The following is a 24,727-nucleotide window of genomic DNA, read 5'->3' on the forward strand; positions in this document are numbered from 1 at the left end:
ACAGTATACATGGTAGTGGGCATTACTGTACAGTATACATGGTAGTGGGCACCACTGTACAGTATACATGGTAGTGGGCACCACTGTACAGTATATATGGTAGTGGGCATTACTGTACAGTATACATGGTAGTTGGCATTACTGTACAGTATACATGGTAGTGGGCACCACTGTACAGTATACATGGTAGTGGGCACCACTGTACAGTATACATGGTAGTGGGCACCACTGTACAGTATACATGGTAGTGGGCACCACTGTACAGTATATATGGTAGTGGGCATTACTGTACAGTATACATGGTAGTGGGCATTACTGTACAGTATACATGGTAGTGGGCACCACTGTACAGTATACATGGTAGTGGGCATTACTATACAGTATATCATGGTAGTGGGCATTACTGTACAGTATACATGGTAGTGGGCTTTACTGTACAGTATACATGGTAGTGGGCACCACTGTTTAGTATACATGGTAGTGGGCACCACTGTACAGTATACATGGTAGTGGGCACCACTGTACAGTATACATGGTAGTGGGCACCACTGTAGTATACATGGTAGTGGGCATTACTGTACAGTATACATGGTAGTGGGCACTACTGTACAGTATACATGGTAGTGGGCACCACTGTACAGTATACATAGTAGTGGGCACCACTGTACAGTATACATGGTAGTGGGCATTACTGTACAGTATACATGGTAGTGGGCACCACTGTACAGTATAAATGGTAGTGGGCATTACTGACAGTATACATGGTAGTGGGCACCACTGTACAGTATACATGGTAGTGGGCACCACTGTACAGTATACATGGTAGTGGGCATTACTGTACAGTATACATGGTAGTTGGCACTACTGTACAGTATACATGGTAGTGGGCACCACTGTACAGTATACATGGTAGTGGGCACTACTGTACAGTATACATGGTAGTGGGCACTACTGTACAGTATACATGGTAGTGGGCACCACTGTACAGTATACATGGTAGTGGGCACCACTGTACAGTATATATGGTAGTGGGCACTACTGTACAGTATATATGGTAGTGGGCACTACTGTACAGTATACATGGTAGTGGGCACCACCGTACAGTATACATGGTAGTGGGCATTACTGTACAGTAACATGTAGTGGGCATTACTGTACAGTATACATGGTAGTGGCATTATTGTACAGTATACATGGTAGTGGGCACCGACTGTACAGTATACATGGTAGTTGGCATTACTGTACAGTATACATGGTAGTGGGCACTACTGTACAGTATATATGGTAGGGGGCATTACTGTACAGTATACATGGTAGTGGGCATTACTGTACAGTATACATGGTAGTGGGCACTACTGTACAGTATACATGGTAGTGGGCACTACTGTACAGTATATATGGTAGTGGGCACCACTGTACAGTATATATGGTAGTGGGCATTACTGTACAGTATACATGGTAGTGGGCATTACTGTACAGTATACATGGTAGTGGGCACCACTGTACAGCATACATGGTAGTGGGCATTACTGTACAGTATACATGGTAGTGGGCACCACTGTACAGTATACATGGTAGTGGGCACCACTGTACAGTATATATGGTAGTGGGCACTACTGTACAGTATATATGGTAGTGGGCACCACTGTACAGTATACATGGTAGTGGGCACCACGGTACAGTATACATGGTAGTGGGCATTACTGTACAGTATACATGGTAGTGGGCATTACTGTACAGTATACATGGTAGTGGGAATAATTGTACAGTATACATGGTAGTGGCACCACTGTACAGTATACATGGTAGTGGGCACTCCTGTACAGTATACATGGTAGTTGGCATTACTGTACAGTATACATGGTAGTGGGCATTACTGTACAGTATACATGGTAGTGGGCACTACTGTACAGTATACATGGTAGTGGGCACCTCTGTACAGTATAAATGGTAGTGGGCATTACTGTACAGGATACATGGTAGTTGGCACCACTGTATAGTATTCATGGTAGTGGGCACCACTGTACAGTATACATGGTAGTGGGCACTACTGTACAGTATACATGGTAGTGGGCACCACTGTACAGTATACATGGTAGTGGGCATTACTGTACAGTATACATGGTATTGGGCACTACTGTACAGTATACATGGTAGTGGGCACTACTGTACAGTATATATGGTAGTGGGCACCACTGTACAGTATATATGGTAGTGGGCATTACTGTACAGTATACATGGTAGTGGGCATTACTGTACAGTATACATGGTAGTGGGCACTACTGTACAGTATACATGGTAGTGGGCATTACTGTACAGTATACATGGTAGTGGCCCACTGTACAGTATACATGGTAGGGCACCACTGTACAGTTATATGGTAGTGGGCACTGACTGTACAGTATATATGGTAGTGGGCACCACTGTACAGTATACATGGTAGTGGGCACTACTGTACAGTATACATGGTAGTGGGCATTACTGTACAGGATATATGGTAGTGGGCACCACTGTACAGTATACATGGTAGTGGGCATTACTGTACAGTATACATGGTAGTGGGCACCACTGTACAGTATACATAGTAGTGGGCATTACTGTACAGTATCATGGTAGTGGGCATTACTGTACAATATACATGGTAGTGGGCACCACTGTACAGTATACATGGTAGTGGCACTCCTGTACAGTATACATGGTCAGTTGGCATTACTGTACAGTATTACATGGTAGTGGGCACCACTGTACAGTATACATGGTAGTGGCACACTGTACAGTATACATGGTAGTGGGCACTCCTGTAGAGTATACATGGTAGTTGGCATTACTGTACAGTGTACATGTAGTGGGCACCACTGTACAGTTACATGGTAGTGGGCACCACTGTACAGTATACATGGTAGTGGGGCACTCCTGTACAGTATACATGGTAGTTGGCATTACTGTACAGTATACATGGCAATGGGCACCACTGTACAGTATACATGGTAGTGGGCACTCCTGTACAGTATACATGGTAGTTGGCATTACTGTACAGTATACATGGTAGTGGGCACTACTGTACAGTATCCATGGTAGTGGGCACCACTGTACAGTATACATGGTAGTGGGCATTACTGTACAGTATACATGGTAGTGGGCACCACTGTACAGTATACATGGTAGTGGGCATTACTGTACAGTATACATGGTAGTTGGCATTACTGTACAGTATACATGGTAGTGGGCACCACTGTACAGTATACATGGTAGTGGGCACCACTGTACAGTACATATGGTAGTGGGCACTACTGTACAGTATATATGGTAGTGGGCACCACTGTACAGTATACATGGTAGTGGGCACCACTGTACAGTATATATGGTAGTGGGCACTACTGTACAGTAAATATGGTAGTGGGCACCACTGTACAGTATACATGGTAGTGGGCACCACGGTACAGTATACATGGTAGTGGGCATTACTGTACAGTATACATGGTAGTGGGCATTACTGTACAGTATACATGGTAGTGGGCACCACTGTACAGTATACATGGTAGTGGGCATTACTGTACAGTATACATGGTAGTTGGCATTACTGTACAGTATACATGGTAGTGGGCATTACTGTACAGTATACATGGTAGTGGGCACTACTGCACAGTATACATGGTAGTGGGCACCACTGTACAGTATACATGGTAGTGGGCACCACTGTACAGTATACATGGTAGTGGGCATTACTGTACAGTATACATGGTAGTGGGCACCACTGTACAGTATAAATGGTAGTGGGCATTACTGTACAGTATACATGGTAGTGGGCACCACTGTACAGTATACATGGTAGTGGGCACCACTGTACAGTATACATGGTAGTGGGCACTACTGTACAGTATACATGGTAGTGGGCACCACTGTACAGTATACATGGTAGTGGGCATTACTGTACAGTATACATGGTAGTGGGCACTACTGTACAGTATACATGGTAGTGGGCACTACTGTACAGTATATATGGTAGTGGGCACCACTGTACAGTTTATATGGTAGTGGGCATTACTGTACAGTATACATGGTAGTGGGCATTACTGTACAGTATACATGGTAGTGGGCACCACTGTACAGTATACATGGTAGTGGGCATTACTGTTCAGTATACATGGTAGTGGGCACCACTGTACAGTATACATGGTAGTGGGCACCACTGTACAGTATATATGGTAGTGGGCACTACTGTACAGTATATATGGTAGTGGGCACCACTGTACAGTATACATGGTAGTGGGCACCACGGTACAGTATACATGGTAGTGGGCATTACTGTACAGTATACATGGTAGTGGGCATTACTGTACAGTATACATGGTAGTGGGCATTACTGTACAGTATACATGGTAGTGGGCACCACTGTACAGTATACATTGTAGTGGGCACTCCTGTACAGTATACATGGTAGTGGGCATTACTATACAGTATACATGGTAGTGGGCATTACTGTACAGTATACATGGTAGTGGGCACTACTGTACAGTATACATGGTAGTGGGCACCACTGTACAGTATACATGGTAGTGGGCACCACTGTACAGTATACATGGTAGTGGGCATTACTGTACAGTATACATGGTAGTGGGCACCACTGTACAGTATAAATGGTAGTGGGCATTACTGTACAGTATACATGGTAGTGGGCACCACTGTACAGTATACATGGTAGTGGGCACCACTGTACAGTATACATGGTAGTGGGCATTACTGTACAGTATACATGGTAGTTGGCACTACTGTACAGTATATATGGTAGTGGGCACCACTGTACAGTATACATGGTAGTGGGCACTACTGTACAGTATACATGGTAGTGGGCACTACTGTACAGTATACATGGTAGTGGGCATTACTGTACAGTATACATGGTAGTGGGCACCACTGTACAGTATACATGGTAGTGGGCACCACTGTACAGTATATATGGTAGTGGGCACTACTGTACAGTATATATGGTAGTGGGCACCACTGTACAGTATACATGGTAGTGGGCACCACGGTACAGTATACATGGTAGTGGGCATTACTGTACAGTATACATGGTAGTGGGCATTACTGTACAGTATACATGGTAGTGGGCACCACTGTACAGTATACATGGTAGTGGGCACTCCTGTACAGTATACATGGTAGTTGGCATTACTGTACAGTATACATGGTAGTGGGCACCACTGTACAGTATACATGGTAGTGGGCACCACTGTACAGTATACATGGTAGTGGGCACTACTGTACAGTATATATGGTAGTGGGCATTACTGTACAGTATACATGGTAGTGGGCATTACTGTACAGTATACATGGTAGTGGGCACTACTGTACAGTATACATGGTAGTGGGCATTACTGTACAGTATACATGGTAGTGGGCACCACTGTACAGTATACATGGTAGTGGGCACCACTGTACAGTATACATGGTAGTGGGCATCACTGTACAGTATACATGGTAGTGGGCACCATTGTACAGTATACATTGTAGTGGGCATTACTGTACAGTGTACATGGTAGTGGGCACTACTGTACAGTATACATGGTAGTGGGCACCACTGTACAGTATATATGGTAGTGGGCACCACTGTACAGTATACATGGTAGTGGGCACCACTGTACAGTATATATGGTAGTGGGCATTACTGTACAGTATACATGGTAGTGGGCATTACTGTACAGTATACATGGTAGTGGGCACCACTGTACAGTATACATGGTAGTGGGCACTACTGTACAGTATACATGGTAGTGGGCACCACTGTACAGTATATATGGTAGTGGGCACCACTCTACAGTATACATGGTAGTGGGCACCACTGTACAGTATATATGGTAGTGGGCATTACTGTACAGTATACATGGTAGTGGGCATTACTGTACAGTATACATGGTAGTGGGCACCACTGTACAGTATACATGGTAGTGGGCACCACTGTACAGTATACATGGTAGTGGGCATCACTGTACAGTATACATGGTAGTGGGCACCATTGTACAGTATACATGGTAGTGGGCATTACTGTACAGTATACATGGTAGTGGGCACTACTGTACAGTATACATGGTAGTGGGCATTACTGTACAGTATACATGGTAGTGGGCACCACTGTACAGTATTCATGGTAGTGGGCATTACTGTACAGTATATATGGTAGTGGGCACCACTGTACAGTATACATGGTAGTGGGCACCACTGTACAGTATATATGGTAGTGGGCATTACTGTACAGTATACATGGTAGTGGGCATTACTGTACAGTATACATGGTAGTGGGCACCACTGTACAGTATATATGGTAGTGGGCATTACTGTACAGTATTCATGGTAGTGGGCATTACTGTACAGTATACATGGTAGTTGGCATTACTGTACAGTATTCATGGTAGTGGGCATTACTGTACAGTATACATGGTAGTGGGCATTACTGTACAGTATACATGGTAGTGGGCATTACTGTACAGTATACATGGTAGTGGGCACCACTGTACAGTATACATGGTAGTGGGCACCACTGTACAGTATACATGGTAGTGGGCACCACTGTACAGTATACATGGTAGTGGGCACTACTGTACAGTATACATGGTAGTGGGCATTACTGTACAGTATACATGGTAGTGGGCACCACTGTACAGTATACATGGTAGTGGGCACTACTGTACAGTATACATGGTAGTGGGCACTACTGTACAGTATACATGGTAGTGGGCACTACTGTACAGTATACATGGTAGTGGGCACCACTGTACAGTATACATGGTAGTGGGCATTACTGTACAGTATACATGGTAGTGGGCACCACTGTACAGTATACATGGTAGTGGGCATTACTGTACAGTATACATGGTAGTGGGCATTACTGTACAGTATACATGGTAGTGGGCACCATTGTACAGTATACATGGTAGTGGGCACTACTGTACAGTATACATGGTAGTGGGCACCACTGTACAGTATACATGGTAGTGGGCATTACTGTACAGTATACATGGTAGTGGGCACCACTGTACAGTATACATGGTAGTGGGCACCACTGTACAGTATACATGGTAGTGGGCATTACTGTACAGTATACATGGTAGTGGGCATTACTGTATTACTGTACAGTATACATGGTAGTGGGCACCACTGTACAGTATATATGGTAGTGGGCATTACTGTACAGTATACATGGTAGTGGGCATTACTGTACAGTATACATGGTAGTGGGCATTACTGTACAGTATACATGGTAGTGGGCACCACTGTACAGTATACATGGTAGTGGGCATTACTGTACAGTATATATGGTAGTGGGCACCACTGTACAGTATACATGGTAGTGGGCATTACTGTACAGTATACATGGTAGTGGGCACCACTGTACAGTATACATGGTAGTGGGCACCACTGTACAGTATATATGGTAGTGGGCACCACTGTACAGTATACATGGTAGTGGGCATTACTGTACAGTATACATGGTAGTGGGCACCACTGTACAGTATACATGGTAGTGAGCACCACTGTACAGTATACATGGTAGTGGGCACCACTGTACAGTATACATGGTAGTGGGCACTACTGTACAGTATACATGGTAGTTGGCATTACTGTACAGTATACATGGTAGTGGGCACTACTGTACAGTATACATGGTAGTGGGCACCACTGTACAGTATACATGGTAGTGGGCACTACTGTACAGTATACATGGTAGTGGGCATTACTGTACAGTATACATGGTAGTGGCATTACTGTACAGTATACATGGTAGTGGGCACCATTGTACAGTATACATGGTAGTGGGCACCATTGTACAGTATACATGGTAGTGGGCATTACTGTACAGTATACATGGTAGTGGGCACCACTGTACAGTATACATGGTAGTGGGCATTACTGTACAGTATACATGGTAGTGGGCACCATTGTACAGTATACATGGTAGTGGGCATTACTGTACAGTATACATGGTAGTGGGCACCACTGTACAGTATACATGGTAGTGGGCACTACTGTACAGTATACATGGTAGTGGGCACTACTGTACAGTATACATGGTAGTGGGCACCACTGTACAGTATACATGGTAGTGGGCATTACTGTACAGTATACATGGTAGTGGCATTACTGTACAGTATACATGGTAGTGGGCACCACTGTACAGTATACATGGTAGTGGGCACTACTGTACAGTATACATGGTAGTGGGCATTACTGTACAGTATACATGGTAGTGGGCATTACTGTACAGTATACATGGTAGTGGGCACCATTGTACAGTATACATGGTAGTGGGCACTACTGTACAGTATACATGGTAGTGGGCACCACTGTACAGTATACATGGTAGTGGGCATTACTGTACAGTATACATGGTAGTGGGCACCACTGTACAGTATACATGGTAGTGGGCACCACTGTACAGTATACATGGTAGTGGGCACCACTGTACAGTATACATGGTAGTGGGCATTACTGTACAGTATACATGGTAGTGGGCATTACTGTATTACTGTACAGTATACATGGTAGTGGGCACCACTGTACAGTATATATGGTAGTGGGCATTACTGTACAGTATACATGGTAGTGGGCATTACTGTACAGTATACATGGTAGTGGGCATTACTGTACAGTATACATGGTAGTGGGCACCACTGTACAGTATACATGGTAGTGGGCACCACTGTACAGTATACATGGTAGTGGGCATTACTGTACAGTATACATGGTAGTGGGCATTACTGTACAGTATACATGGTAGTCGGCACCACTGTACAGTATACATGGTAGTGGGCACCACTGTACAGTATATATGGTAGTGGGCACCACTGTACAGTATACATGGTAGTGGGCATTACTGTACAGTATACATGGTAGTGGGCACCACTGTACAGTATACATGGTAGTGGGCACCACTGTACAGTATACATGGTAGTGGGCACCACTGTACAGTATACATGGTAGTGGGCACTACTGTACAGTATACATGGTAGTTGGCATTACTGTACAGTATACATGGTAGTGGGCACTACTGTACAGTATACATGGTAGTGGGCACCACTGTACAGTATACATGGTAGTGGGCACTACTGTACAGTATACATGGTAGTGGGCATTACTGTACAGTATACATGGTAGTGGGCATTACTGTACAGTATACATGGTAGTGGGCACCATTGTACAGTATACATGGTAGTGGGCACTACTGTACAGTATACATGGTAGTGGGCACCACTGTACAGTATACATGGTAGTGGGCATTACTGTACAGTATACATGGTAGTGGGCACCACTGTACAGTATACATGGTAGTGGGCACTACTGTACAGTATACATGGTAGTGGGCATTACTGTACAGTATACATGGTAGTGGGCACCACTGTACAGTATATATGGTAGTGGGCACTACTGTACAGTATACATGGTAGTGGGCATTACTGTACAGTATACATGGTAGTGGGCATTACTGTATTACTGTACAGTATACATGGTAGTGGGCACCACTGTACAGTATATATGGTAGTGGGCATTACTGTACAGTATACATGGTAGTGGGCATTACTGTACAGTATACATGGTAGTGGGCACTACTGTACAGTATACATGGTAGTGGGCATTACTGTACAGTATACATGGTAGTGGGCACCACTGTACAGTATATATGGTAGTGGGCATTACTGTACAGTATACATGGTAGTGGGCATTACTGTACAGTATACATGGTAGTGGGCACCACTGTACAGTATACATGGTAGTGGGCACCACTGTACAGTATACATGGTAGTGGGCACCACTGTACAGTATACATGGTAGTGGGCACTACTGTACAGTATACATGGTAGTTGGCATTACTGTACAGTATACATGGTAGTGGGCACTACTTTACAGTATACATGGTAGTGGGCACCACTGTACAGTATACATGGTAGTGAGCACTACTGTACAGTATACATGGTAGTGGGCATTACTGTACAGTATACATGGTAGTGGGCATTACTGTACAGTATACATGGTAGTGGGCATTACTGTACAGTATACATGGTAGTGGGCCCTACTGTACAGTATACATGGTAGTGGACCCTACTGTACAGTATACATGGTAGTGGGCACCACTGTACAGTATACATGGTAGTGGGCCCTACTGTACAGTATACATGGTAGTGGGCATTACTGTACAGTATACATGGTAGTGGGCATTACTGTACAGTATACATGGTAGTGGGCACCACTGTACAGTATACATGGTAGTGGGCACTACTGTACAGTATACATGGTAGTGGGCACCACTGTACAGTATAAATGGTAGTGGGCACCACTGTACAGTATACATGGTAGTGGGCATTACTGTACAGTATACATGGTAGTGGGCATTACTGTACAGTATACATGGTAGTGGGCATTACTGTACAGTATACATGGTAGTGGGCATTACTGTACAGTATACATGGTAGTGGGCACCACTGTACAGTATACATGGTAGTGGGCACCACTGTACAGTATATATGGTAGTGGGCATTACTGTACAGTATATATGGTAGTGGGCACTACTGTACAGTATATATGGTAGTGGGCACTACTGTACAGTATACATGGTAGTGGGCACCACTGTACAGTATACATGGTAGTGGGCACCACTGTACAGTATATATGGTAGTGGGCATTACTGTACAGTATACAAGGTAGTGGGCACCACTGTACAGTATACATGGTAGTGGGCATTACTGTACAGTATACATGGTAGTGGGCATTACTGTACAGTATACATGGTAGTGGGCACCACTGTACAGTATACATGGTAGTGGGCACTACTGTACAGTATACATGGTAGTGGGCACCACTGTACAGTATAAATGGTAGTGGGCATTACTGTACAGTATACATGGTAGTGGGCATTACTGTACAGTATACATGGTAGTGGGCACCACTGTACAGTATATATGGTAGTGGGCATTACTGTACAGTATACATGGTAGTGGGCATTACTGTACAGTATACATGGTAGTGGGCATTACTGTTCAGTATACATGGTAGTGGGCACCACTGTACAGTATATATGGTAGTGGGCATTACTGTACAGTATATATGGTAGTGGGCACTACTGTACAGTATATATGGTAGTGGGCACTACTGTACAGTATACATGGTAGTGGGCACCACTGTACAGTATACATGGTAGTGGGCACCACTGTACAGTATATATGGTAGTGGGCATTACTGTACAGTATACAAGGTAGTGGGCACCACTGTACAGTATACATGGTAGTGGGCATTACTGTACAGTATACATGGTAGTGGGCATTACTGTACAGTATACATGGTAGTGGGCACCACTGTACAGTATACATGGTAGTGGGCACTACTGTACAGTATACATGGTAGTGGGCACCACTGTACAGTATAAATGGTAGTGGGCATTACTGTACAGTATACATGGTAGTGGGCATTACTGTACAGTATACATGGTAGTGGGCACCACTGTACAGTATACATGGTAGTGGGCACCACTGTACAGTATATATGGTAGTGGGCATTACTGTACAGTATACATGGTAGTGGGCATTACTGTACAGTATACATGGTAGTGGGCATTACTGTTCAGTATACATGGTAGTGGGCACCACTGTACAGTATATATGGTAGTGGGCATTACTGTACAGTATATATGGTAGTGGGCACTACTGTACAGTATATATGGTAGTGGGCACTACTGTACAGTATACATGGTAGTGGGCACCACTGTACAGTATACATGGTAGTGGGCACCTGGATTTGTCAGACATGAAGCTTTTTGTTTACTACAAGAACCAATGGCGATAAATGGGCATTTCTGTATCTCTGTTATTTTTTAACCCTTCAGTATCTACTTCTGCTATATCTGGGGCTTCGTGTGTTTATTGGTTCTGAAGATTATTGGATATGATTGTGACAATGAAGAATAATAGGTCTCCATAGTTCATAGTCACATTCTGATCTTACAAGGTATTCTGCCCCAAGATGTATAACTTACTAATATAATGTTATCACAAATTGTACTGGCTTCACCATGTTTTTGCAGGGTCCCCCCCCCCCCCCTCAACAGGAAGTTGTGTAGTCCTCTCATTGTCAGTGTGGTGTTGTCTCAGCAGCTTCCCAGAATCTCCCTCTTTCGCGAGACAACACGACATTCTCTGCTGTCTCAGGAGGAGGTGTGGGGGAACTTCTCTCTGCATTTGTCTTTGTACTATATAACTAGTGCAGTGTTTTATACCATTGATTTGTTGATTGCTGTCAGACCTCTTGTGGGACAAGTAACAAGAAAAAAAAGGTAAAAATTATTATAATATTATATATTTTACACTTGGCCTTGTCCTTAAAGCGAACCTGTTGTCTCACAGAAAAAAACAATATTTGTATGTTACTCACTAGGTCAGTGCAGATGCATTACATGTCTTTTTTATGTTTTGTATCTTCTGTATTTGGCTCACAAATCCCTCTGTTCACCTGCTCACTCATTCTGACATCCACTGCACAGGGAAGGGGCGTGTCCAAGGCAAGCACTGAGCCCACCCTCACTCACCATACATTCACTTCCTCCCTGAGTCTGCTGTGCTGGTTCTCCTGATCTAATGTAGATACAATCCTGCACTCACACTTCAGTCTATAATAACTTCTGTGCATCATACAAACTACAGCGAGGAGCTGCACACGAAACAGCAGCGAAACAATCAGGACAACAGCTTGTTTCATGGGTAACTACCTACTTTCTCAAGCGTATGACATGACAACGTACAGTATAAGAAAGTAACATGGCACTCCGCTTGCGGTGAAATCAGAAAGAATTTTATTAGTGCAATCCAATTTATAAAAGTGACATTTCGGTCAATTCAGACCTATGTGAAATAACAAATAATGTAAATCTAATATGTACAAGACAACGATAAAGTCTTTGCTATATCACTAGTTATAACCATATATACAGACAATTTATCCAATGGATCATGGAAACGAAAAAATGCATAAATAAATCATAGTCATAGGTAATAGTTACAATGTAGGTTCCACAAATAGCACAAATTTCCATAGAATACAATGTATATCACATACAGTACAGACCAAAAGTTTGGACACCTTCTCATTCAGAGTTTTCTTTATTTTCATGACTATGAATATTGTAGATTCGCACTGAAGGCATCAAAACTATGAATTACCACATGTGGAATTATATACATAACAAAAAAGTGTGAAACAACTGAAAATCTGTCATATTCTAGGTTCTAGCCACCTTTTGCTTTCATTACTGCTTTGCACACTCTTGGCATTCTCTTGCTGAGCTTCAAGAGGTAGTCACCTGAAATGGTTTTCACTTCACAGGTGTGCTGGTGTGGAGGAGGAGGTGTGATGGTGTGGGGGAGGTGGTGTGATGGTCTGGGGGAGGAGGTGTGATGGTGTGGAGGAGGAGGTGTGATGGTGTGGGGGAGGAGGTGTGATGGTGTGGAGGAGGAGGTGTGATGGTGTGGAGGAGGAGGTGTGATGGTGTGGAGGAGGAGGTGTGATGGTGTGGGGGAGGAGGTGTGATGGTGTGGGGGAGGAGGTGTGATGGTGTGGAGGAGGAGGTGTGATGGTGTGGGGGAGGAGGTGTGATGGTGTGGAGGAGGAGGTGTGATGGTGTGGGGGAGGAGGTGTGATGGTGTGGGGGAGGAGGTGGGATGGTGTGGAGGAGGAGGTGTGATGTTGTGGGGGAGGAGGTGTGATGGTGTGGAGGAGGAGGTGTGATGGTGTGGAGGAGGAGGTGTGATGGTGTGGAGGAGGAGGTGTGATGGTGTGGGGGAGGAGGTGGGATGGTGTGGAGGAGGAGGTGTGATGGTGTGGGGGAGGAGGTGTGATGGTGTGGGGGAGGAGGTGGGATGGTGTGGAGGAGGAGGTGTGATGGTGTGGGGGAGGAAGTGTGATGGTGTGGAGGAGGAGGTGTGATGGTGTGGGGGAGGAGGTGTGATGGTGTGGGGGAGGAGGTGTGATGGTGTGGAGGAGGTGTGATGGTGTGGAGGAGGAGGTGTGATGGTGTGGAGGAGGAGGTGTGATGGTGTGGAGGAGGAGGTGGGATGGTGTGGGGGAGGAGGTGTGATGGTGTGGGGGAGGAGGTGTGATGGTGTGGAGGAGGAGGTGTGATGGTGTGGAGGAGGAGGTGTGATGGTGTGGGGGAGGAGGTGTGATGATGTGGAGGAGGAGGTGTGATGGTGTGGGGGAGGAGGTGTGATGGTGTGGAGGAGGAGGTGTGATGGTCTGGGGGAGGAGGTGTGATGGTGTGGAGGAGGAGGTGTGATGGTGTGGGGGAGGAGGTGTGATGATGTGGAGGAGGAGGTGTGATGGTGTGGGGGAGGAGGTGTGATGGTGTGGAGGAGGAGGTGTGATGGTCTGGGGGAGGAGGTGTGATGGTGTGGAGGAGGAGGTGTGATGGTGTGGAGGAGGAGGTGTGATGGTGTGGAGGAGGAGGTGTGATGGTGTGGAGGAGGAGGTGTGATGGTGTGGGGGAGGAGGTGTGATGGTGTGGAGGAGGAGGTGTGATGGTGTGGGGGAGGAGGTGTGATGGTGTGGAGGAGGAGGTGTGATGGTGTGGAGGAGGAGGTGTGATGGTGTGGAGGAGGAGGTGTGATGGTGTGGGGGAGGAGGTGTGATGGTGTGGAGGAGGAGGTGTGATGGTGTGGGGGAGGAGGTGTGATGGTGTGGAGGAGGAGGTGTGATGGTGTGGAGGAGGAGGTGTGATGGTGTGGGGGAGGAGGTGGGATGGTGTGGAGGAGGAGGTGTGATGGTGTGGAGGAGGAGGTGTGATGGTGTGGAGGAGGAGGTGTGATGGTGTGGGGGAGGAGGTGTGATGGTGTGGAGGAGGAGGTGTGATGGTGTGGGGGAGGAGGTGTGATGGTGTGGAGGAGGAGGTGTGATGGTGTGGAGGAGGAGGTGTGATGGTGTGGGGGAGGAGGTGTGATGGTGTGGAGGAGGAGGTGTGATGGTGTGGAGGAGGAGGTGTGATGGTGTGGAGGAGGAGGTGTGATGGTGTGGAGGAGGAGGTGTGATGGTGTGGGGGAGGAGGTGTGATGGTGTGGAGGAGGAGGTGTGATGGTGTGGGGGAGGAGGTGTGATGGTGTGGAGGAGGAGGTGTGATGGTGTGGAGGAGGAGGTGTGATGGTGTGGAGGAGGAGGTGTGATGGTGTGGGGGTGCTTTGCTGGTGACACTGTTGGGGATTTATTCAAAATTGAAGGCATACTGAACCAGCATGGCTACCACAGCATCTTGCAGTGGCATGCTATTCCATCCGGTTTGCGTTTAGTTGGACCATCATTTATTTTTCAACCGGACAATGACCCCAACCCCCTCCAGGCTGTGTAAGGGCTATGTGACCAAGAAGGAGAGTGATGGGTGCTGCGCCAGATGACCTGGCCTCCACAGTCACCGGACCTGAACCCAATCCAGTTGGTTTGGGGTGAGCTGGACCGCAGAGTGAATGCAAAAAGGGCCAACAAGTGCTAAGCATCATGGGAACTCCTTCAAGACTGTTGGAAAACCATTTCAGGTGACTACAGCTCATCAAGAGAATCCAAGAGTGCAAAGCAGTAATCAAAGCAAAAGGAAGAACCTAGAATATGACATATTTTCACACTTTTTTGTTATGTATATAATTCCACATGTGATAATTCATAGTTTTGATGCGTTCAGTGAGAATCTACAATATTCATAGTCCTGAAAATAAAGAAAACTCTGAAGGAGAAGGTGTCCAAACTTTTGGTCTGTACTGTACATATAGGATCCATATGTGTCTCACAATCATGGTGCTGGTAAATCATAAAAGTATAGTGATCGGACAAGTATAATGCACCATAATGTTCAGGATCAAGTGGAAAATGAGTCAAGATAAAGAGCAACACAGACATTCAGGGAGAAGGATACAAAATAGAAACACAAAGCAGAAGTAACTGAAGGAGACAGCAGATTGCTGCGGAGGAATAGATAGTCCGGCACCGTGCTGAAGGGTAAGTTGTGTCGCGACCATAGTCACAAAATAGAGTGCAGGTAGCAGCAGGAGAGGAGGTTATATGGGGTCACGAGAAAGTGACGTCACAGTGAATGAATAGCAAAGTAGTAAATATGACAACGTACGATTTTAACTCCTTCAGACTTTTTTAGATGATCTACACTTGTGTCTGTGATACAAATTATATAAAGTACAAACATATTCTATAAAAGTAAACTTGTCATTTCTATTGTTCATGCTCATAGGACCCTGTGCTTCTAATCCTCATATCCGTCTCCCCCAGTGAGCGGCACATTAACCTGTTCTAGCCCTGGGAATTCAGTACGGTACCGTCATTATTGTGTTTTTCTTTTAAATATGTCATCATTCTGCAGCCCCCCCCCCCCCCCGACCTGTCTTTAACCCCTTAAGGACCGGGGTTTTTTCCGTTTTTGCATTTTCGTTTTTTGCTCCTTGCCTTTAAAAAAACATAACTCTTCCAATTTTGCACCTAAAAATCCATATGATGGCTTATTTTTTGCGCCACCAATTCTAATTTGTAATGACGTCAGTCATTTTGCCCAAAAATCTACGGTGAAACGGAAAAAAAAATCATTGTGCGACAAAATTGAAAAAAAAAAACGCAGTTTTGTAACTTTTGGGGGCTTCCGTTTCTACGTAGTACATTTTTCGGTAAAAATGACACCTTATCTTTATTCTGTAGGTCCATACGATTAAAATGATCCCCAACTTATATAGATTTGATTTTTTTGGACTTCTGGAAAAAATCATAACTACATGCAGGAAAATTAATACGTTTAAAATTGTCATCTTCTGACCCCTATAACTTTTTTATTTTTCCGTGTATGGGGCGGTATGAGGGCTCTTTTTTTGCGCCGTGATCTGAAGTTTTTAACGGTACAATTTTTGCATTGATAGGACTTATTGATCGCTTTTTATTCATTTTTAAATGATATAAAAAGTGACCAAAAATGCACTATTTTGGACTTTTGAATTTTTTTGCGCGCACGCCATTGACCGAGCGGTTTAATTAATGATATATTTTTATAATTCGGACGCGGTGATACCATATATGTTCATTTTTATTTTTATTTACACTGTGTTTTTTTTTTATTGGAAAAGGGGGGTGATTCAAACTTTTAATAGGGGAGGAGTTAAATGATCTTTATTCACTTTTTTTTTCCACTTTTTTTTTGCAGTGTTATAGGTCCCATAGGGTCCTATAACACTGCACACACTGATCATTGATATCCCATAGGGACCTATAACACTGCACACACTGATCATTGATATTCCATAGGGACCTATAACACTGCACACACTGATCTTCTATGTTGATCACTGGTTTCTCATAAGAAACCAGTGATCAACGATTCTGCCGCATGACTGCTCCTGCCTGGATCTCAGGCACTGAGCAGTCATTCGGCGATCGGACAGCGAGGAGGCAGGTAGGGGCCCTCCCGCTGTCCTGTCAGCTGTTCGGGATGCCGCGATTAGCCGCGGCTATCCCGAACAGCCCGACTGAGCTAGCCGGCCACTTTCGGTTTCACTTTTAGCCGCGCGGCTCAGCTCTGAGCGCGATCGTGGCACCGCGCGCTATTAGAGGCGGGTCCCGGCTTCACTATGACGCCGGGCCCGCCGTGATATGACGCGGGGTTACTGTGTAACCCCGCGTTATATCAGGAGAGCAGGTCCAAGGGCGTACCTGTACGCCCTTGGTCCTTAAGGGGTTAAAAAATACAAGTGCTCTCTTATTCAAACTTGACTGTCTATTCTAACCTGACTGTGTAAGCTGTCTATGGGTCTATTCACACGGCGGAATTTCCGCCTCAAATTAAAGCCCATAGACTTCTATGGGATTCCCCACTCCCATTCAACCTTCTGAAATTCCGCAAGCGGAATTTCAGAAGGTTGATTGGGAGTGGGGAATCCCATAGAAGTCTATAGGGCGTTAAAGGGGTACTATCGTGGAAAACCTTTTTTTTTTTTTTAATCAACTGGTGCCAGAAATACATCTAACCCTTTCTACAACTCCATAAAATGGATGGGAAGGTATATTGATGATCTCATCGTGATATGGAGGGATACCGAGTTAAGATTTTGGGAATTTGTGAGTTACATAAATGAGAATCAATTGAATCTCAAATTTACTGCATCTTTCTCACGATTGAATATTCCATTTCTAGATGTCAGATTTTCCACAGATGGACAGCATGTTGTTTCCTCTTCATTTCGTAAAGATATTGCAGGTAATACTATTCTGCAGGCAACATCCTGCCATCCCCATCATGTTACGGCTAATATACCGTATGGGGAGTGGTGTAGATTGCGGCGGAACTGCACTAGGAATGATACATACGAGGTGGAGTCTGAACAACTACATAACAGACTGAGAGACAGGGGCTACGATGAAAAATCACTTAAGCTAGCCAAGAATAGGGCAGACAGACTAAGTAGAGAGTCACTTATCATACACACAGACAAACGTAAGGAGACACAAAAAAGTGGGGAATCTGTTCCATTCTTCATTACCCAGTATAGTAGACAGTACAATCAAATAGGACGGATTATGAAGAAATATCTTCCCATTTTATATCAGGATCCGATCCTGAGAAAAATTACGTCTTCAGGGTTTAAAATGGTCTCTAAACGAGGCCCCTCTCTGGGTAACAGATTGTCACCTAGTATGTTCGGCACTAGTGTTACCCCTAGCAATCCAACCTGGCTCCATAGTCCAGGCAACTGGAAATGCGGCCACAACACGTGTGTCACCTGCAGACACATGCATGTATCGAGGGATTTCAGGTCATATAGTAATAACCAACAATATAGTATTAAAGAATACATTAATTGTAATTTGAAATATGTGGTATATTTGGCCTCCTGCGAGACATGCATGTGCCAATACGTAGGCTGTACGTCCACACCATTGAAAGTAAGAATTAGACGACATCTGTCTGACTGCTCAAATCTACAATTTAATATCTCAGCACTATCTAAACATTTCAGGGATATACATCAGGGCAATACAGAGTCCTTTAGAGTGGTAGGAATAGAACGTGTTAAGAGGATGTCACGGGGTGGTGATTTGAGGAGATCTCTCCTGAACCGGGAGTCCTATTGGATTTTCTTACTGGGCACCCGGCAACCAGCTGGACTTAATTTAAGACATGATCTTATTCTTACGTATTGATATGCCCTTTCTTCTCTTTTTTTACGCTGTGCGTCCATGACATGGGACTCCGATACCAATTGCAACATTGTTTAGCATAGTCATTATATTGTTGCATTGGGTCTAATAATCTGGGGTTCTATGCCATGGATGCACGAGATGGACCACGGTATATGGAGATAACATTTTACAAGTCACTTTCAATACCAGATTATTTATCCATTTATGCTGTAACTAGTTTTGAAAAGATACTGTTACCATGTCTACTTCTTTGCCTTCATATATGTAAAACTTATAAATATTTGTAATCCAGTTCCATGTTTTACTTCTATCTGCTGAGGCAGTCACATGACTAATTGTTATACTATAAATAGTTTTACCTTTGGGTTTGTTTTATGCCATGACTAAGGGTCTTGTTACCTGAAACGCGTAGGCTTACGCTCTGTCCTGTTCATGTACCTGTTTTTATGCCAATAAACACTATTGCTACGGACATCGAGTGCTGGACGTTCTCTTCTGTTTGCTGTATTGGGCGGTTGCGCTTCCGCCAGTCCGTGCACACCTGTGTCCAGTGGGAGGTGAGAGCTGTCTACTTACCGACTATATAAGTAGGGGATCACTTTAACCGTATGGACCTACAGAATAAAGATATGGTATAATTTTTGCCGAAAAATGTACTGCGTAAAAACGGAAGCCCCCCAAAACTTACAAAATAGTGTTTTTTCATCAATTTTGTCGCACATTGATTTTTTTTCCCGTTTCACCGTAGATTTTTGGGTAAAATGACTGATGTCATTACAAAGTAGAATTAGTGACGCAAAAAATAAGCCATCGTATAGAATTTTAGGTGAAAATTTTAAAGAGTTATGAATTTTTAAAGTTAAGGAGGAAAAATTGAAAATGAAAAAAGCCCGGGTCCTTAAGGGGTTAATTTGAGGCGGAATTCCGCAGTGTGAATAGACCCTTATAGTTTTCCCCATATAATAGAAGTCACAGGGACAGGTGAACATGACGTACGGGGTTCGGAAGTGATAATCTGTTTCTGAACATGAATGTAACCACCAAGTTTTACAGTTTTTCTTGCTACATTCATTTAGTTATATATTTACAGTTACGAGAAACATCTTATAGTAATAGCGGGTGTGTGCCACGAGGGTTACGGTAATACAAAAATCATAGAGGCCTGGGATAAAGTCCACGTGGAACAAACATATTACAAAAGGTGCATTTGTAAAATCTTAGTAATTTTAAAGTAATAATGTAGATAAATATGTAAACAATTATGGTTTGTAAACTTAAAGGAGATCTGCAGTAAAATAAACGTATCCCCTATCCGCAGGCTGTCCCGTGCAGTGTTCGTGCATCTCCGCCTCCCCCATAGATAGAGCTGTATGGGGGGGAGTGTTCTTCGAGCTCAGTGACCTTGACGACACGCGCATTAGCGGATAAGTTGTTTCACTGCAGTTGTTGTACCAAATATCCAGACTTTTAAACATGTCCATCCTAACCATATTGGACACATTAAAAAAAAAATATATATATATTTTAACCCCCTAAGGACACAGCACATTTTGACCTTAACCCCTTAAGGACTGGGGTTTTTTCCGTTTTTGCATTTTCGTTTTTCGCTCCTTGCCTTTAAAAAATCATAACTCTTTCAATTTTGCACCTAAAAATCCATATGATGCTTATTTTTTGCGCCACCAATTCTACTTTGTAATGACGTCAGTCATTTTGCCCAAAAATCTACGGTGAAACGGAAAAAAAAATCATTGTGCGACAAAATAGAAAAAAAAATGCAGTTTTGTAACTTTTGGGGGCTTCCGTTTCAACGTAGTAAATTTTTCGGTAAAAATGACACCTTATATTTATTCTGTAGGTCCATACGGGTAAAATGATCCCCTACTTATATAGGTTTGATTTTGTCGCACTTCTGGAAAAAATCATAACTACATGCAGGAAAATGTATACGTTTAAAATTGTCATCTTCTGACCCCTATAACTTTTTTATTTTTCCGTGTATGGGGCGGTATGAGGGCTCATTTTTTTGTGCCGTGATCTGAAGTTTTTAACGGTACCATTTTTGCATTGATAGGACTTATTGATCGCTTTTTATTCATTTTTAAATGATATAAAAAGTGACTAAAAATGCACTATTTTGGACTTTGGAATTTTTTTGCGCGCACGCCATTGACCGAGCGGTTTAATTAATGATATATTTTTATAATTCGGACATTTCCGCACGCGGTGATACCACATATGTTTATTTTTATTTACACTGTGTTTTTTTTTTATTGGAAAAGGGGGGTGATTCAAACTTTTAATAGGGGAGGAGTTAAATGATCTTTATTCACTTTTTTTTCCACTTTTTTTTTTTTTGCAGTGTTATAGGTCCCATAGGGACCTATAACACTGCACATACTGATCTCTTATACTGATCATTGTTATCCCATAGGGACCTATAACACTGCACACACTGATCTCTTATACTGATCATTGTTATCCCATAGGGACCTATAACACTGCACACACTGATCTCTTATACTGATCATTGTTATCCCATAGGGACCTATAACACTGCACATACTGATCTCTTATACTGATCATTGTTATCCCATAGGGACCTATAACACTGCACACACTGATCTCTTATACTGATCATTGTTATCCCATAGGGACCTATAACACTGCACATACTGATCTCTTATACTGATCATTGTTATCCCATAGGGACCTATAACACTGCACACACTGATCTCTTATACTGATCATTGTTATCCCATAGGGACCTATAACACTGCACACACTGATCTCTTATACTGATCATTGTTATCCCATAGGGACCTATAACACTGCACACACTGATCTCTTATACTGATCAGTGTTATCCCATAGCAGGGGCGGATCCAGTCGAGTCTCGGGAGGGGCACTATTAGAGTATTTTGTGTTGGCGGACAGAAAACAAGGTGTTGCTTACGGAACTTACAATATTATTAAATGTATCATACAGTCCTAACCTTGTTTAAGACTCTTAGGCCGTGTTCACATGTCAGAATAATTATCAAATATACCAATTACCAAAGAATGGTAAAGTTTTTACCATTTAAAACTACAGCTCCCAGTATGACCTAAGTAGTGGTGAGGGGATGCTGGGAGTTGTTGTTTCACCCATCATTACTGCAGAACTTCTTCAGTGACTACAGCTCTGATGGGACACACACAGGAGGATACAGAATGATATCAGTGACTACAGGTGACATCTTCTCTATAGTGAGGAGAATACACAATGATATCAGTGACTACAGGTGACGTCTTCTCTATAGTGAGGAGAATACACAATGATATCAGTGACTACAGGTGACGTCTTCTCTATAGTCTTTCCTTATCTAATTCAGATGGTACATACCGCCAGGACTTGTTCCAGCTAAAACTTCTCTCTGCAGAACTTGATGCCCAGACGTCTCCTCACTATGTCAGCGCATTCTCATCCTCTATATGAAAACAATAATTATTATAATACTGCCAGACACTGTATTCTTCGAATATAATACTGGCACATACCTTCTGAATATAATTCTATTACACTGTACCCCCTGAATATACAACACACTGTACCCTCAGAATATAATACCGCCATACACTGTACCCTCTGAATATAATACTATCACACACTGCACCCTCTGAATATAATACTACCACACACTGTACTCTCTGAATATAATACTACCACACACTGCGCCATCTAAATATAATACTACCACACACTGTGCCCTCTGAATATAACACTACCACACACTGTGCCCTCTAAATTTAATACTAGCAAACACTGCACTCTCTGAATATAATACTACCACACACTGAACTCTCTGAATATAATACTACCACACTGTGCCCTCTAAATTTAATACTACCACACACTGCATTCTCTGAATAGAATACTACCACACACTGCACTCTCTGAATATAATACTACCACACATTGTGCCCTCTAAATGTAATACTACCACACACTGCACTCTCTGAATAGAATACTACCACACACTGTACCATCTGTATATAATACTACCACACACTGCACTCTCTGAATATAATACTACCACACACTGTACCCTCTAAATTTAATACTACCACACACTGCACTCTCTGAATATAACTTGCTGTGCAGTGCACCCTCTGAATAAAATACCCAAATGTATTGTGGCCCATAAAAAAATGTACCACCCCAGAAATTCCTCATAATCTACAATATACTTCTGAAATGCAAAACACTCTGTGCCTTTACATATAGTAATAATGCCCCATCTTGTGCCCCTACATATAATAATTATGACCCGTCCTGTTCCCCCCACTTAATAATGCCCTGTGCCCCTAACATATATTGCCCCCTGTGCTGTGCCCTTCACATATAATTCCCCGTTCTTTGCCCCTCACATATAATGCCCCCATCATGCGTCCCTCACATATAATGCCCCCTGTGCTGTGCCCCTCACATATAATGCCCCCCGTGCTGTGCCCCTCACACATAATGTCCCCTGTGCTGTTCCCCTCACATATAATGCCCCCTGTGCTGTGCCCCTCACATATAATGCCCCCCATGCTGTGCCCCTCACATATAATGCTCCTGTCATATGCCCCACACATATAATGCCCCGTGCTGTGCCCTTCACATATAATGCTCCTGTCATATGCCCCACACATATAATGCCCCGTGCTGTGCCCTTCACATATAATGCCCCCGTTCTTTGCCCCTCACATATAATGCCCTCATCATGCGCCCCTCACATATAATGCCCCCTGTCCTGTCCAGTCAGGGGGCATTATATGTGAGGGGCACAGCACAGGGGGCATTATATGTTTGGGGCACATGACAGGAGCATTATATGTGAGGGGCACAGGACAGGGGGCATTATATGTGAGGGGCGCATGATGGCGCATTATATGTGATGGGCACAGAACAAGGGGCATTATATGTGAGGGGAACAGCACAGGGGACATTATGTGTGGGGCACAGCACAGGGGGCATTATATGTGTGGGGCACAGCACAGGGGGCATTATATGTGTGGGGCACAGCACAGGGGGAATTATGTGTGGGGCACAGCACAGGGGGAATTATATGTGGGGCACAGCACAGGGGGCATTATATGATATAATGCCCCCTGTGCTGTGCCCCACACATAATGCCCCCTGTGCTGTGCCCCACACATATAATGCCCCCTGTGCTGTGCCCCTCACATATAATGCCCCCTGTGCTGTGTCCACACATATAAATTATATGTGTGGGGGGCACAGCACAGGGGGCATTATATGTGTGGGGCACAGCACAGGGGGCATTATGTGTGTGGGGCACAGCACAGGGGGCATTATATCATATAATGCCCCCTGTGCTGTGCCCCACACATTTAATACCCCCTGTGCTGTGCCCCTCACATATAATGCCCCCTGTGCTGTGCCCCCCACACATATAATTTATATGTGTGGGCACAGCACAGGGGGCATTATATGTGAGGGGCACAGCACAGGGGGCATTATATGTGT

The sequence above is a fragment of the Hyla sarda genome, chromosome 3 (genome assembly GCF_029499605.1).
Source record: "Hyla sarda isolate aHylSar1 chromosome 3, aHylSar1.hap1, whole genome shotgun sequence".
Lineage (NCBI taxonomy): Eukaryota > Metazoa > Chordata > Amphibia > Anura > Hylidae > Hyla > Hyla sarda.